This window comes from Grammomys surdaster, unplaced genomic scaffold, assembly GCF_004785775.1.
Source record: "Grammomys surdaster isolate TR1022 unplaced genomic scaffold, NIH_TR_1.0 150, whole genome shotgun sequence".
Taxonomy (NCBI): domain Eukaryota; kingdom Metazoa; phylum Chordata; class Mammalia; order Rodentia; family Muridae; genus Grammomys; species Grammomys surdaster.
Genome location: NW_021604608.1, coordinates 20,886,575 through 20,905,142, shown reverse-complemented (window position 1 = coordinate 20,905,142; position 18,568 = coordinate 20,886,575). Strand labels below are relative to the sequence as shown.

The window sequence follows — 18,568 nt, the reverse complement described above, 5'->3', positions numbered from 1 at the left end:
TTCTTTCTTTCTTCTTTCCTTCCTTTCTTCCTCCCTTCCTTACTGTTTCTCCACTTTCTTTCTTACCAGTCTACCCAGATCTCTTTTTCCCCTAGGCATTTTTTTTCTTCATAAAAGTCTTTTCTAGCTACGTAGGCAGGTGAATAGATATAAATCTGTGCACTTGTTTAGGACTTTGCCTTGATTGAATATTTTGAGGACAGAAACCTCCTACCATCGGTGCCATCTACATACATGTAATCACATGTCTAAGAATATCCTAAAATTTCCTACATCTTCTAAGTGAAAATATAGAAGCAGCAGTGTAGATAAAAACCCATACCTTGGAAACTTCAGCTTTTCTGAGCGTATAAAATTCAAGCTAAACAAGGAAGATGAATTACGATTCTGTCAAAAAACAATTCTAGCAGAATCAGGGCTGGAGTAAAGCCCCAAGACATCTACCGATAGTGAACTGATTCAACCAGAGCTGTGCTCGAATCCAGAGGAGCCAGGAAGCAGACAGTGAAGACAGAACAATTCCAGGCCACTGCTCAACCCACAAGTATGGCTGAGGTCAGGGTCTCAGAGGTCAGTCCTGGGTTCAGCCCCTGGAGAGGCAGGGAAACCACAGCAACTTTTCAAGTTGTACTCTTTATGGTCTCTGCAGAGACACAGCCAACAACAGCCAGGGGGCTGCTTACCGACAGTGTCTTCCAGCACCTCCTTCAGAAACGACTGTGGAAAGCCCTGCCAAAACTTACATGAGAAGCAAAGAGAAGAGACCGAGTGTGGCCATGTAAAACATGCCCCAGTCATTTCGTAATCTCCAGCTCTTTGCAGATGGCTGTGGTGGAAGAAATGACTGCTTATAGAAAACAGAGCCCAGGAATTCATTCGGCCACCAGAAAGAAAGCAGAGGGAAAGCTATTCGCTGTGCTCTGAAACTCACAGCGATGCCTTGCTCGGTCCGAGCTCTACAGTGGCTAGGAATTAAACCTTCACAGAGAAAAGGGAATGGGGTCAGGGGCAAGTACAGGTCACTGGGGGGAAGATGTTCAATGTCAAAAGGGACATACTATATTAAAGTAGAGCTCTACAGACTAGAGAAGTCAGATAGAAACTAGTACATCTCACATACCCAAGAGATGTGAGGGTCTGGGTTCTGGAAGGAACCAAATACAAGCTCAGTTGCCAAGGTAGTGGCAGAAATCACGGCAGCTGGCCTTCATCAAACTACCTGCTTAAAGCTAGGCCTTGGAGTCTTGGGATCCTCGGAACCAATTATTTAGGGGTCATCCTTATCTCTCCTCTACATCGTTTTCCAGAACAGTTCGGTACACCACTCCATACACACAAGCCACCCTCCTTCCTCTTCCAGCTGCCTAGGAACATACAGAAACACTGTCCTTCTAGGTCTACTGGACATTTCTTTCTAAAGCCACAGGGAAAGGGTCATGGAGACAGTTCCTTGGTCGGCTTAGTTGTTGGCATCCTACTGTCTGCTACACCCTGCAGGTTTTAGATAGCAGCATATGTTGGGGTAAAACCTGAGGTGGCTAGTTTCAGTACTGACCACCCGGCATTTGGTTTCGTACCTAGGTGCAGTAGCAGTCCAGTCAGTATTCAGGGAACATTAGGAGGCATACACATATATCCCCCACACACACATGTGTGCGCATGCACACAGGTGCACAAACACACACAAAAACATTCCCCTTCACTTGTTCATTCTCACATTGTCCTTTCTCCTAGACAGTTTTATCAACAGAACTTTACATTCAGAGCTAAACTCAAAGAATTCCAAAATCATCTCAGTAACCAATCTTCCTCCTCTTCCTACTCTTTTTCTTATTCTTCCCTCTTCTCCTCTGTTTACTCTTCATTCTCCTCTTGCTCTTCCATCTCTTCCTTATGAAAGCCAAGAAGACAGTTACTAAGCCCATTTTACAGGCAGGTAAACATGGGCCTCAAACGATTAAGGAATCTGCCAGGATACCCAGCTAAGATACGTATTCTCAGATTAGGCCCACTAACTGTATAGAAGAATGTCAGCTAACAAAACATACCATCGCCTTCTGAAAAACAGATTTTAAGAAAGTCTGGGGGTTATGAGGAATTGCGTTACATTTGTTCAGCAAATAGCTACTGAATACCTATGTACCAGGTGCTGAAAATGCTCAGGCTGGCATTGGATCTACATAGCTCTGTTCCTGCCATTTCTCAAGTAACTACATGTCTCATCAGCAAAAGAAGAAGCTGATGAGGATGCTATTCAAGGCAACCTGGAAAGCTGGTTCTTTTCAAGGTCTTTAGAAGAAAAAGTCCCACTTCCCTTTAGCATCTCCTAGGACTCTCAAAGAACCATTTGAGGACATTGCAAGAGGCTAGAGGGACGGATGACTGGGGACACGAAGGAATACAGAGACCTGTATAGACAGGGGGTCTGATTCTGTCCTAATTATCATGTCTTCCCTCTCTGTCTAAAAGGGAAGGCTGAAAGAGTGGTATGTATATCCTTGTTCCTTCTTTACCTGGGTGAGCTGAAAGAGTTACGGCCATCTCTAACACTCACACGCCTGCAGAGAAAGCAGTCGCTGAGTGCGGCTCACACCCGCAGGCAGACTCCCTAGGTTTGAGGTAGCCCCACCCATGCGGTGCAGAACCAACAGCCCCTTCTTCCCCCTCTGCTGAATCAGCCAGGCTTGAAGGATCCAGCGAGGATGGCTATAGACTCTGGAGATCTTTGGTTTAACTTGGCACCACGAAGGAAGTAACAGTAGTTCAGGGAGAGAATAAAAATGAGGAGTTGGCAGAATAAAGGTGATAAAAATAGATTTTTTCCAACTCTGCAAAAGATGAATCATTTTGCCACGGGGATTCGTGAAGCTGTTTCAGTTCGGTTTTCGATCCAGCCCCATAAATTTGATGAAGAGAAATTTCCTTCCCTCGATAACCAGTGCCATGAAGTGTTCACAGCTCAGACAGCTTTGACAGGGTTTTATTAGAAAAACCTCTCTGGGTTACTCTCCAGTCCTTTCTATGACTGCTGTAAATATAGATTGTGACAGGCAAGGGCCAGTGTGGGAGGCAGCCCTTGAATCCAGAACCACTGCCTTCCCCTCCCAGGCCAGTTTTCTCCTTGATTCTTTTTGGTGCCAGAAAAGGAGATTTTTACAATGCAAAGGGGGGCAGCTGAGACAAGAGAAGAGCAAGAGAGGTCTCAGGTGAGAGGTACCTCTCCTATATAGTAGGGTTTCTCCTCTCTCACAAAATCTCCTTAGCATCCTCTTGAGTTGGGCAAATTAATATAACTGCGTTTAACTATATACCCGTAAAGAAAAAAAGACAATATTCTGCCTAACAGATAAAGCCTATTTAAAGTGACGGGAGGCTGGGGGGGTGGGGGGAGTAAAAATCCTTATCTAGGGCTAAGTGATGGAAAATCAATTTTGAAATTACTTTAGCCATATCACCAACTCATAAAAAGTAACGTTTTAAACCAAATGTAAAAATCCACATCGCCTCCTTCCTTCTTCTCCCCCGGATACCTATCATAGATACTTTTCAATAATGAAATTTACTCACCCCAGAATGTCCTCATACTCTGTACTGAGCTCCAGTGGACTTACACCGGGAGGTGGGAGGTGCAGCTCCCCTCCTGTGAGCCCCTCACAGCAGCCCAGATGTTCCTACATTCTCCTTGCCCAGAAAGATCCTCACTGCCGCAGAGCCCTGCTTGGAGCAGAGCAGGCTACAGCAGCTGGAATGCTGGTGTGGGGAAGGAGAATGAAGTGTTAGAGTGCTGATTGCCACACGGATTGGGGAGGGAGGTGGGGATTCTGATCCCCCTGAGGAAGAGGAGGAAACATCCCCAGAGCTGCAGAGACCCAAATACACTCCTAAAACAAAAAAGAACCTGGTGACAGCCTGTAACACACAGTAGACTTACAATACTGTCAGCCATTCTGGAACTGGGCTAAAATAAGTGTGACTGGGCATACAGCTTCAAGTTCCAACTCTGAGACAAACCAGCCGCAGTGTCCCGAGCCAGTTATCACCCCCTGAGCCTCAGTTTCCCCATTTATAAACTGTTAAACAGGTAGACGGCGCCTAATCCTGCAACCATGAAAATAAACGGAAGCTTAAGAAATAACAAGTACTGCTAGGATTTACTGAAAACATATTATGTACCATCCACCATCTTGGAAGTTTAATGTGTGTCAGCTTGCTTGGTCCCGCAATGCTGAGATGAGATTTATTAGCTTTATTTTATAGCCGAGGAAACTATCACACGCTCTCCGTGAATCCCCATGAACATAAAAGATCATCATAACCATTCAGTGTTTTGAATTTAAATGGTGGCATTTAATCTCTGTGCCTGAAATTGAGATGACATCTGAGAATGGAATCCAGCCCTGTTGGGTGACTAATGTGTTTACAGTCTCTGCTGGTGTAATTCTGAGATACCAGTATTTATGGTTATAGTCGCTAGTGCTACTGCAGAATCCATTTTCCACCTGTTGTTTTTTATTAAAATCCCATAAAGGCCATGAAATATTTCTTTGTGCAGATTCTGAAAACAGGGTCCTGAAATATGCGAACTGAAATTCTGTGGGTGGATTTACTGTTTGGAATTTTCAGGTGCCATAAAACACAGTGTTTACAGCCAATCTATCACTTATAAAAGTTTATTAGATTGATAGGCCAGTGGACTCTCTGGTATCCTGCCATTTATTGACCCCAATATATCCTATGGTAGGCTGGCGTTTAGCATTTATTAATAACTTCTGTGTTTCCACTATTTCCTTGAATTATGCCCTCCTTTATCATTATCAGGGTTAGTGTCATTTATCCTACTTCTTAAATAAAAATATTTACTCTAGGGAGAACTTTTTAAATCTACAGAAAATTTGCAAAAGAAGAGGAAGAAGAAGAGGAGGAGGAGAAGGAGGAGGAGGAAGAGGAGGAGGAGGAGGAGGAGGAGGAGGAGGAGGAGGAAGAAGAAGAAGAAGAAGAAGAAGAAGAAGAAGAAGAAGAAGAAGAAGAAGAAGAAGTTGTTCAGTACAGATATGACCCTACATCTCAATGCCTAGGATCACCAAAGCAACTGGTGAAAAGATGCTGGCAGAGTGCTGGAAACCAGCATCTGGGTTTCAGCTCTTCGATACCATCTAGGATAGCATTACATTGTCAGCAGGTTAGGACCTACCTTGTTTCTGAAACTTACTTTTTTTTTTTAAATGACCTTGGCAGTTGTGAAGAACACTGTCAGGAATCTTGTAGAATGTTTTTCCACTTGACTTTGCTTTTTTTTTTCCTCGTGCTTAGCCATGTGAGAGGACCACTAAGGTTAAGTCCTATTTTTACGACATCGTATCTCTCACATGTTTTTTTTTTCTCTTTATATGGGGCTAGGGTGATGGGGAAGGCTGTCTGACTACACTTTCCAGGCTGGTCTTGAACTCCTGGCCTCAAGTGATCCTTGTGCCTCCTCTCCTTGGTTAACAGGACCACAAGGCTGCCATGCCTATCAGTCATCATATTTTTAAAAACTTTAAGTCAACAGAAGCCTTAAGGCAATGGTTCTCAACCTGTGGGTTGAAATCCATTTAGAGGTCAAACAGCTCTTTCACAGGGGTCATATATCAAATATCCTTATATTCAGACATTTACATTATGATCCATAACAGTAGAAAAAGTATAGTTATGGAGTAGCAACAAAAATAATTTTTTATTATTTATTATTATGGGTCACCACAACATGAAGAAGTGTTTCGGAGAGCCATGGCATTAGGAAGGCCGAGAACCACTGCTTTAAGATAGACAAAATTGAACTCTGGAAAAGCAAGTTAAATATCGAGGCCTTTATTCAGTTATTGTGTATTTTATACACTGTTGAGAGGGTGAAAATGAGAGAAATTAATGTTCACTTCCATTTTTAGATCAACGTAGAACCAAGCTTCTAGCAGGAAAGCCACTTAATTATCAGATAGGTGTCTAGCAATTCTTTTGAAATGCTGGCCAATACAAACTTCCTATGGAAACAGTCTCAGAGGAAGACGTACTGGAAGAGCAATGTTATCCCAGCCAAGTATGGCCTACTGCTCTTATGGTGTCTTCAAGTGAGTAGAAACATGTTTTTGTTCTTCTCAAACTATAGAAACCTCATGAACTCAAGTGGAAAGTCTATTATAAGAATTAGTTCCACGGAAATCTCTTTATGTGAGCCATGACTATGAAAATCAGGTAAGACAAAGACCAAAATATGTGTCCCCGTTCTTGTATGTTTTTCCTCACAGATCCTAATTGAAGCTTTTGTTCCCAAGAGGGAAGAGCAAGGAAGTGATGTAATGTCACAGGCTGCTGAACTCTGCCCAGGGAAAGATAAGGGAAAATAACTGAGCTCTTTCTTCAAAGAAAAGTTTGGGTCCACCCTCCACCCCCACCCCAGAAACAGGAAAAAGAAAAAAAAAAACCTAAGGGAAGGTTAAAAAAAAAAAAAACACCTTACAGTACTTCTTTATATAACTCCTGTCTTTGTGGGGACACAAAATGATCATGGAAACATGTAGGAAAATAATTTATAGTGCACAGAAAGGCTATCAAACGTCAGCTAGTGACTCTAGTCACTTAACACACACGAGTAAGAACTTAGGTGCTTGGCTGGCTTACCCACTGTTATAGATTAAATTGTATCCTCCATAATGTCCTCCTAACCAACTCTTTGGAACTCAAAATGTGACAGTATCTGACTTTAAGGAGGTCATTACGTTATAGGAGATCATCTGTGTGGCCCCTAAGCCGAGCTGTGATGGTATCCTCCTAAAAAGTGGAAATGCAGACAAGCAAGTATGTTAAAAAGCACAAAAGATGGCCACTCAGAAGAAACCAGGCTTCATCCCAGCTTGGATCTTGGATGCTCGTGTTCCTTCAGAATTGTGAGGAAACTCACTTCTGTTGCTCAAGCTACCCATGGTGTGGGACCTGTCATAGTAGCAGAACAAACCAACACACTTGCCTTCCACTAACAGTGGATGTCAAAGGATAGAAGCCCTTAGAGCATGGGCCGTGTGGGTACTACCTAACAAGTTGTCGATCAATTAGGGGAACGACTTTCAAAGTCTCCATCTTTCAAGCTTTCAAAGCTAAGCTCAACACCTAATGGCTTCTTCTGTGGCTTCAAGTCCCTTTTGTCTCTCTCTCCTTTTTCTTGAGTCCCTTCAGGACTGGTCAAACACACCCAAAGGTACAACTACAATTAAAATGAGTGATTCAAAGTCTGTTGTTATAGGAAAAAGAAATTAATTTGGTTTTGTGCATACTTAAGCATAAAGATTTAATGTCAGAATTTTTCATTCATTAGCAGAGTCCAAATTTTCTCATGTCCCCCCTGAGTTCCAATCTAACATGTCCTTTACTCTGCCAGACATCTGCACATGACAGTCTCTTAGAGACTGCCAAGTCGGTGTGTCCAAAACAGAATTGATCTTTGTTCCTGGAACCCATTTCTCATTCCCCTGTTCCCATGATCCCTATTAAGAACATTGGTATCCTCCAAGTTGCTCAGGTCCAAAACATGAATGTCATCTTCCTAGCATTATTTATTGTGTTTTACCAAGTCCAACATGTACATATTTTTAATGTCTGAAATAAAGTTGCATCTTTCCATTGCTGATGCCTTACCATTGTGTCATAATTGAACTGGCAGGTGGTTTTTATTAGCTAGACTCTTACGAATGGTATGTCTCATAAAATGATGGCTTATTGTATTTGGAGACAAATTCTGTCTTCCCATGTTCATTCCCCTTGGCCCTTCGTCTAGGCTTAGGTGTGCATCAACTGTCATTGGGATTTCTTCTCTCCTAATCAACTGATGCTTGGTTTCTTCCCATCGCTGGCTTCCCACACTTGCAAGTGCTTAAATCTGAAATGCCTCCCCAGAGTTCATGTGTTCAAGGCTTGGTCCCCAGCGAAGCTGAACCCTGAGAGGTGACTGGATCATGAGTGTGTTACCTTATACATTAATGAAGTCATCACTGAATCGGCTATTAGGAGGTGAGGCCTAATAGGTGGAGACAGGTTACTATAGATGTGCTATTAAAAGAAACGTTTTCTCCAGCCTCTCTGCTGCCTGTTTGCTTCTTGGCTGCCATGTCTCCTCTGCCACACACTCCTACTTCCATAACTCTACCCCGCATCAAGCCCCAAGTAATAGAACCTGCTTGGATTGAAATCTATGAAACTGAATGATGATAAAACCTTTTTCCCTGTGGGTTTTTTTTTGCCTCTGGTATTTTTTTTAACAGCAGTGGAAAGCTAGCTAGCCACACACAGCTGCAGAGTTACCTGCACCACAGAAGTCCTTTGCTTTCAGTAGGTCTCAGTACATGGATAGGGAGACCAGCTCCACCAAGATGAGATTGCTGGCCTCAATGTGCTCTTTCTGGTTCACTTCCTAAAACACTGACTTCTCTCAGAGACCCTTAGCTCCAGATACAGTCATATGGGGGACACTGGCCACTCCCAGACAGCGTCTAAGCTCTTCTGGTTTGATCTTTTACATTCCCAACAAGGAGATCCTTTCTACAACACCAATGTGCTTGTGTTCGTGGGAGCCCTGGTCACACCTCACCTTTCCAAAGCAGGTCTTGATCTCAAGTCAACACACCTCCCTTGGTCATCCTTGAATATCAGACTTCATTAGCACTCTACAGCTTACTCAATGTTAGACTCCTTTCTTTGCCTCCTAGGAGGAGGTCCCCTAAAACTTACATGTTATGCCTTATATCAAAAGGAGACTGTAACTTGGAAGGCAAGAGAGAACAAACCATCTCTTTTTGGTGCAATGTGAACAAACCCCCGCCCCTCAAGTGCCAAGAAAAGAATAACAAAAAACAGAACAAGGAACTAAGTCTGATGTCATACAAGAGGCTGTCCCAGGAAACTGTAACCGTTAAAGTCCTATGACTCTAGGGTTATGTCTGTTATGGTAAATATTATTTCGGGCTATCTACCTGACCTTAGATCACTTAGTTCCCAAATAAAAACCACAATACCTTTATATTTATAATAAGCCTTAAAGCATTAGAACTGGGCAGATATCAACCCTTTATAATATTTTGTCTAGTTTTCTGTCAATAATCCCAAGATATCACTTGCCAGGTTATGCCTGGGCTGATCCTACTCCAACTGGTTGGCCTTCGTGGCCAGGTACTCACAATCCACCTACCTCGGACAACTTCCTTTTCCTCCTCTCTTCCTGTGGTCTCTCCTCCCCCCTCCCTCCCTCCCTCCCTCCCTCCCTCCTTTTCCCTTCTATCTGTGACCCCCTCTCCAACCAGGTAACTGAAAACCCACCTACCTCTTTTCCCTCCAGTAATTGGCTGTCATCATTTTTATTCAACCAATAGCTTTAAATTAAGGAGCAAGGCTTGCACAGCAAAAGCTGGTAGGCTTGAGAATTCCCTCATAGCACACAGCATCAGACCAAACCTCAACACGTATCTTTAGAAGGCTAAGAATATTTACAGGTTAGTAGACGCTCCTCAGCTTACAAAGGGAATAAGTCCCGACAAACACTTTGTAAGTTGACAATCCAGTTAACACATCCACTTCACCAAACAGCACACCCAGGGACGCGGCACACGGTAGTGTGTAAGTATGGTATGTATTTATGGATGTGTGGCTGACTGGAAGCTGTGGCTCCTGCTGCTGTCAGGATTTAGAAAGCCATACTGTACATCTCCAGCCCAGGAAAATATCAAAAACTAGACTCCACTCAAAGGGCATCACTTTGACATCATAGTAAAGTGAAGAAATGTTGAGGCAAGCCAGGTGGGGAGTGTATGTACAATGATTTCAGCCCCGGTGACAGGTAGAGTCTAGAAGCTCCCAGGGAACACTCCTGGTATTCGAGTCTTTACATACTCCCCTTCCCCGGAGTGTGGGGTTGACTCAGTGTCTTGCTTTTAAATACATGTATGGCAGAAGTGATGGAATGCCACTTCAGGGATTAAGGAATGAAAGACAGTAACTTCCACCTTAAGCATTTGTGTTCTCTCTCATCCTCCCTGCATCCCTTCCTTCCCCCTCCCTCTCCTTCTCCCCCTGCCCATCTTTTTTGTCCCCTTCTCCCTCTCTGTCTCTCTCCTTCCTTCCCCCCACTTTCCTTCCTTTCCCCTACTTTCCTTCCCCCTCTTTCCTTTCTTCCCTCCTCCTCTCTCTCTCTCCTTCTCTCCCTCTCTCCATCCCCTCCCCCTTTGAAAGAGACTGTGAACTAGCAACTGCTCTAAGTCTTGCTCAGATTCCTAACCCATGGGAATTATGTTATAACCAATGTGGTTTTAAGCTATTGAGTTGGGTAAGCAATTTGCTACACAGCAGTGGATAACTAATCCACTCTCCAAAAGAGAAAACCCAAAGCTGGATCATACGTGCAGAAGAAGCCTAAGGAATAAAACTTCTTACCAAGCCTTCTGCCAAAAACTGGACAAGGGGACTAATCTGTCAGTCTAACCTAAGCATCTTAGTGAACAGCAGCTAAAAGTTGCACACAGGGTACATGATGGGGGATGCTGTTTGCTCTTCTGTCTGGCTGGCTAAGAGGAAGCTGTGGCTCCTGCCACTGTCAAGATCTAGAATGCCATACTGCTTATCCCCATCCCAGGAAAAGATCAAAGTATAGAGTCTACTGAACAAGCATTGCTTTTATATTTTATATTATTTTTATATTTTATATTATATATTTTATTTAAATATTTTATATTTCATGGTAAAGTTTAAAATAACAGTGAGCCAAACCAGTCATCGAGTACAACTCTTCCATCCCTGGTGACGAACAGATTCTGACAGCTTCCTCTGCTTCACTGGTCATTAGGATGCTCCTTTAACCTGTCCACCTTACCGTGGAGGAAAGCTGCCACCATTTGACACACCATATTCATTAAGTAGCCATATCTTTTGGGTTGAGTTATAATTTAAATGCGGTTCCTGAAGAACCATGGTTGGGAGAGATACAATTCAGACTCCAACACAGGCCAGGGAGAGCTTGACAAACCTCCGTTATCATGTGCTTGGATTCCATCCCATACGAATCTGAGAGCTTTATAAAAGTATAGGAAAAGACGAGAGGCCAAGAATGGCCTGCAGTTTTACGAGCTAATTGTGGAGACTGTTAGAAGCAGCACACAGCCAGAAATGACCTGGGAGACATCAAATAAACTACCCTGCCCTCCCCCAATTAATGTTCTATCCTTCAAGTTAACACAAGGCTGAATGGACCAAAGACAAAACAAAACAAAAAACACACAAAAAAGAAAAAAACCAAACTCACGTTTTTGTTGATTTTTTTCCTCTATGATCCGTACTCTTTTATGTATAGCTAGTCAAATGCTAACAACCATCCCGACTGCAGCTTAGCCTTGGCACCAACCTTGACAGCAGCACATTGAGCATTCCTTCTGTGTACCATGTGGGAACACAAGCAAGACTTCTCATACCGTGCCAGGGATGAGGATAAAAGAAGATGTGTCATGAAATCCAGTTCTGGCTGAGCAACTCCACAAGATCTATTCATTTCCCCCAGTGAAACATGCCGCCTTCGCAAAGAACAGTCCGCTAACTGGTTCTCGCTTGTCTCCCCCACAAAGAGCCTGGCCATCAGAGTTACCCGATTGTATCACACAGTGACCATCAAGAACAGGGCTACAGGCACAAGACACCAGGACGAGGTTTCAAGCCTCCTCTCCTTCCCTATCTAGAGTCAAGATGCTAGGTCTTCATGACCCTATACCTCTGTTGCTCCAAATCAGAATCCTAGGTTAGGACAGCTGTCTCTGGATAGGGTGACAGGCACTAGGAAAAGCTAACCATTAGTCACTGTAGAAAAAAGGTAAGAAAGAAAAAAAAGGCAAGAGCTAGTATAAAAGGAGTCTATACAGTTCTGGTTGCTGGTTGAGAAAGGCTTAGAGGAAACTGATATGCAAAAAATATATCCGTGCATGAGACAGATTCTGTGTGTGTGTGTGTGTGTGTGTGTGTGTGTGTGTGTGTAAATGCATACACGTGCATATACCTGCATGTGAATGTGCATGCATGTGCAAACAGAAAGGAAAAGAAAGGTTGAATTTTAGAAAGCTCTGTTGCATGCTATGAATGAAAATATTATGTGTTTTTTAAAAAAGTCTTTAGCAAAACTTCCTGATATTTAAAAAAACCACTTTATGTGTATGAATATTTGCCTGCATATATGTGTGTGTACAATATCTGAGCCTAGCATGCACGGAGGCCAGGAGAGAGGCCAGATTCCCTGGAACTGGAGTTATAGGACTTTGTAAGCCACTGTGTGGCTGCTGGGAGCTAAACAAGGTTCTCTACAAAAATCAGCAAGTGCTCTTCACCACTAGCCATCTCGTCAGGCCCCAGGGAAGATTTTTAATGCTTTCTTATTATTGTGGGTTGTCAGACAACACTGTGCTGACTATGATTCCTGAGATGTGACCACATGGAACTTGATTTAATAGAGTTGACAGGAACATTTCATTTAGGGTCCATAATTCCCTGCCTTGAATTCATTCAGTGAACATGTCTGAAACGAGAAAGGTGATGGTCTTCTAAAACCACTGAGGTCTCCTTGGAGGTCAAGGCTTCCAAACAAGTGTTTAGAGTATTGTATTCAGGTCTACACGATGAGAACTGGAGGAGACAGTGTGACATGGTAGAGAAGCAAGTACTTGAATCTGGGTTAACCCAGCTTTAATTTTAACCCCGCCTCTTACTAAACTGGAGAGCGAGAGCAGAGAAGACTGAGTGAACTGCGTTTTTCCTGAGATCCAGCCAGGGTCCTACAATGACATCACAGGGTGAAAGTACAGATTAAGAAGGTGGTCCAGCATCAGCATCAGTGCTCTAATTCATCCCTGTTGGTCTCTGGGATATGGAGACTATTACACCACTCGCTATGTTATTTTTTACATAGTTTTAGGTAGATTCATCCCCACTAGGATGCTCTTGATACCAACTTCATTATCTTGAAAGCGGGTCCCTGTCCTGAAGTTCTTAACTCTTTGAAAACTTGACGGTATTTCAGCTGAAAAATTAGCCAGACTACTAAGGGAAACTGTTTATGAAACTGAAAAGTAATGGCAAACTACATTGGGTTATTAAGAATTTCAGTTGTTCTGTATCGGTTGAATTTTTGTGCTCTTTTCCCTGTGTATGTGTGGTGGTTCTATTTTTCTCCAATAAAACTTTTATTTAAAAAAAGAAAGGTGGTCCAGTGCCCCCCCGGCACAGAATAGACGTTTAATACACGAGTGTAAGTGTTCTGATAGCTACACCTCGAGTTTTCTCACTACCTACTTTCCCTCCCTTGTAGCCTTAAATAATGACTTTAATTGCAATAGAGTTAGAAACAAAGATCTTGCTCAAACTAGCCTGTAAGATAACTTGCTGGAGGAGAGTGAGCGTTCTAGAAACTGAGAGAAGTGTTAGGCTATCCCCCTCAAACACAAGGCGCTCATAAACATAGTCTGGGGTACATGGAAGCTCACCTCCAGGTAGATTCTCTGGGAACCCTCTCATTGACTGGTAGATAACCCAACACTTGAGGTCGAAATATACTATTTTGCCCTCTTCCTAAAAAGATGAAGTTTGAATAATTCTTTTCAACAGCTTCACAAACCTACCTTTTGTCTAAAGCAGTGTGTTTAATCTTCTTACAGTCCGGAAATCCCTTCAGCTCTTTCATCATCTGCCCTGCTCTGACCTCCCTGAAACAAGAAGACTTCAACCACTCCACAGATGCCTTCTGAAAGCTTCCAGAAGTCTGCAGAGTTTCTGGAAACTTACATTTCATCCGCTCCACGAATCTCATGTCTAACCATATTTGAAATAGTATCTTTGGCTAGTGAAAAACAGATTTTTGTAAAAAACAAAACAAAACAAAAAAAAAAAAAAAAAAATCTGTATGTAAAAAATCTTTATGTAAAGAAAATTATTTCTGAGTAGGTTTAAGGTGACTAGATGGTATTCTTTGCCTTTCCTCTTGCTCAAAGTATTAAAATAACTTGTCACTTGTCTGCTGTATCTTCAACTGGGAATACTTGGGTAGACAATAGCAGACAGGCTAAGATTCAGCAACTATATCAGTGTTTTCTGTTTGTCTAATCTGGGGCAAATAACCAAATAACTCCCCCATTGTATACCATGTCTTTATCTGTAAAACATGTGTAACTACAATGTCTTTCCATTCTGTGAGCTTTCTTCCCTCAGATCAATTGCATCCTCGTGGTCTCAGATGTCAAGCCAAATGAATACTTTAAGATGGCTCTAAGAAGGCTCAGGAGCTGGAGCAGCACCCCCCCTCCCCACCCCAAGTAGCATCTATTTCTAGTTACTCTTCTCATATGCGTATGTGAATGGCCGTCAACATATAAATCTCAGTGACCAGAGATTAAGCTGTCAATTCCTACAATGAGCAAGGCTTTGGGGTCAAATGGCCTTCAATGTCCTTTCTAATGACCACTAACTTAAACTTCAGGATATGACTCAGATTGCACAATACTGTCAAGCTGGCAGACTGTGGGGACATTTAAAGAAAATCTTGGTAGGCCAAGTCCTGAATTTGGTGTCTTTCTCTCTGGCAGCAGCAAACAGTCTCGCTAACACCTACAGAAGAATGCAAGCATCTGCAGGCACTCACCACACAGCTTCAGATGTCCAGGATCATTACAGAAGGAACCCAGACCTGGATTCAGGGTCTGTGTGAGTTCTTGCCAGGAAATGGTTTTCAACTACTTTGTTTTAACACCTTCGCCCCTGAATTCTCTAAAACCACAGCTTAGGAGGTAAAATACACCCTATTCATGCCTCTGTGAATCTGCATGTGGTTGTAATTCTGGATTGGTATGTGAAAACACACTTTGCTGTTTACCTTCAAGTTGAACAGCTGGGCCATCTTACTGGACTGATTTCTTAATACCAAGCCATTAGGACACAAATACACACATACATAATACATACAAGCACACAAAGACACACACACATACAAATACACAGACACATAGTCTCTGTTCCTATCTCTGTCTCTTCCCCCCCCCTCTCTTTCTCTCCACACACATACACACAAAACCCCTCCAGCCACACTTCTCAGGAAATCCAAGACCTCCTGATCAATAGTTGGCTGGTGGTCTGCCAACTCCCTAGCAATGTACACACCAACCTTGAAGTCTTGAGGCACATCTGAAGCAGTCCCTGCATTTTCCTTAGTGTCATGACTGTGACAGGGCAAGACAGTGCCGAGGTTCCTCCATCTTGTGTTCTTATTGAGGTCATTTCAGGCTTAACTAGAATTTAATCTCTATGACAGAGAATTCCGTGGAAAATTTCCCAACTCTATTCTAGGACACTGAGGCCAAGATGCCCAGCTAACTTAGCCTCTCTTAAACTGCCTGCTTGTACAAACCTCTCTCTCCAGCCATTTGCTTGTCTTAGTTTCTGTTAAACTGCTTGCTTGCACAAAACTCCTCCTGCAGCTGCTGAGCAAAATACCAGGATGTGGCTTTTGCTTTTAAAAGCCCCTTACTCTAAACACTGGATAGTATACTTTGGCCCCAAATACCTGAATGTAGTCATAGTCGGCTAGAATAAAGACTTTCAATTGGCTATAAACTGTGTCTGGGTGGTCATCTCTGGAGGTGGGGGTGGGGTTCCCCAAAATAATGAATATGAAGAGGAAGAAAATATTATTTGAAAAATATACTTAACCCAAGGGCAACAACCTAGAAGATATTGCTTATTTGGAATCTCCTACAAAACAGAATTTTCTTTGAAACTTTGTGTCAATAAGAAAATTTGCAAATCTACCCAAACAGTTACAATACTACCATAGCATCTGTGTATTTAGTGTATTTTTTGCTTGCATTTGGACTTGGTCATTATCTCTTCTGGGTGGTGATTTCTAATGTAAAACTAATACCATTATCAGTATGTTTGATCACAGCTAAATAACATTTAAAGACACACTATCGTATCATGGATACTAAACCATTTACAGGCCTTCCATTCCAAACTGTTACCAACATCTTACTCTCCAGAGTACATTTAAACAAAGTTGATGTTTATTTTTCTCATGCTTTAACCCATTTTCCCCTATGTCAGAGAATGTTATGTATATTCTGTAAAGAATGGTATCAACAGACTGCCTACACCCCAGTGTTCACATAGGTAGTTCTGTTTTTGTCGTGATAGTGGACTCGATCTGGTGGAAGGAAGAGCTCTAAACGGTAGACATGCTTGGCTTTAAATGCTTGGTGTGCACAAAACCTTGGGTTGAGATTAGTGCATCCTCTGTGGGAATGGATTTATTTATTTCATAATAATAACTCATAGGCATCCATCTGCCTCTGCCTCAAGAATTCTGGGATTAAAGGCTTGTGCCACTGCCACCCACCTGGCTTCACACAGGTAGTTTTATGTTAAATCTTGATAAATAAACAGGATTTTGGAAAAAAAAAAAAGGAAAGTAGAAGGACACCATCATATTCCCAAGAAGTATTTTGAGAAATGGTATCCTGTCTGGGAGTGAACAGTGTTTGAGGAACACGGAGTCAATGGTAATTATCCAGGCAAGAGACAGGGACAACTTGTTCTAGGGCAGTGGCAATGCAGACAAGCAGATAGATAGACCAGACAAAGTTGCTGAATTACTTCCCAGCATAGCTTTGGTGCCTACAGTTGTAGCCCCATAGTTCCAAGTGGGAGGGACTGCTCGCTGAACTCTGATTTGGATATGTTACAACTGAGAGAATAGAATGCTTTCAGACAGGGGCCCCTCAGATGAATAGAAGATACTTGGGTGGAGCTGTCCAACAGACAGATGAACATCTTGGTGAAACTATCTGTCCTTGACAGATGTCTAGGTTAGGGAAGAAGAGAGCACCTGGTAAGGTAACCTATGCACCTGTGTGAGGAGAACATTTAAATGCATATTAACGTATTGGTAAAGAGGAAGTTGTCAGGACTCTTTCCTGTCAGGACTTCAGTTTTACTTGAGCATTAGGACATGCTAATCTAAAGGTAATTGGAAAGAAAGATTTGGCCACATTTTTAGACTAGGAAATCATTAACCAAATGGGGCAGTGAGTGCGCTTAGGAAAGCATTTTCTAAATGCTAAACTGCCACACGGTAACTTACTTAATATTTAACATGAAAATACTAAATATGGTCAGAAGATAATAATTTAGTAAAAAAAAAAAGATGTAAGTGAGAAAGAATAAAAAAACAAGCATGGAAATATCAGCTAAAAAAATTAGAACATGGGGAAAAGAGGAGGAGAACTAGAAACCAAATACATGGGCAGGAGAGCTGCTAAAGTCCCTTCACTTCCATCAAATTGCCTGACATGCAAAGGATAGCATTTGATCTATGGTAAATGATAGTAAAATAGGACTTGGGATGTGGGCCAAAGGATCAGAGTGTTTGCTCTGTAAGTTCAAATCTGTAGCACTCACATAAAAAGCCAAGCAAGGGTCTGCACACGCCTCTAAACACCAGCATGCTCCAGGTTCAGTAGACACCCTGCTTCAAAGGAACAACACAAAGAGGACTAAAAGAGACACTCAAAGTTCTATTCTGGCCTCCTCATGTGGGTATACACACACAGATATTCATAAGCATTTATTCATATAACACACACTACACATACCCCCCAAGAAAGAGGAAATATCAAAATAAATGCATGTACTCAAACCTCTAATTTTACTGAAATGACTCAAGAGTCCCATTTGCAATTAAGGTATCTAATTCCCTGCCCCTTTAACTACTGTGTACAGAACTGTAGGCAGCAAAGGAGCTTTGCCTGGGGCCTCCTTCACTCTGTGCTTCAACTTGTTCCTGGGACACTAAACCCCCAAAGCTTCAAGGTCAACAAGGTCAGAGGCTGCCCCAGGCTTAAGGCCAAACAGATATATCTCAGATCAGTCATAAAAACCACAGCTTCAACATCTGGAAGAGATGGCTTTAATAAAAAGTTCTAAAATAGTGGATGTATGTACATACTAACATATGTGATATATTAATCATACCCATATATTATTTTCTTCATAGAGTTATTTAACATCACTCTTCCTAAGTGTATGTATCTACCCCTTCCTTACATATTAGCTTAATTGGCTGCATGCTTTTTGACAAACAATATTAGATGGAATTTTAATGTCTAATCTCCGATTCTCTATCAATTGATAGAGGAAAAAAATGCATCCACAGAACTAGAAATCCCTAATGAAAGAATCCAGTTTGATACCATGCCTTCCCACCAGGACCCCCAGAGATTCGAAGCACAATAACTTCTTGTCACGTCTGATTTTAACCAGTCATCATGATATAACTAAGAAACTTTAAAACAATCAGCAAGGCCTGTGCAGGAGCCAGCCTAAATTCTTGACATTTTTCTCATTGTTTTCGTGCAAAAACACAAGCAGAGAAGGCTTAATCAAGGAAACAATCAGCAAATCATTACCAGGCCACACATCCTTGCGTGTGTGTGTGTGTGTGTGTGTGTGTGTGTGTGTGTGTGTGTGTGTGTGT

The 18,568-nt window shown here is 42.3% G+C and overlaps 1 protein-coding gene across 1 annotated transcript in view; it reads right to left on the bottom strand.

Annotated features, from left to right (window-relative positions):
• Limch1 (LIM and calponin homology domains 1) overlaps positions 1-18,568 on the bottom strand; it is a 290,723-nt gene that overhangs the window by 136,368 nt on the left and 135,787 nt on the right.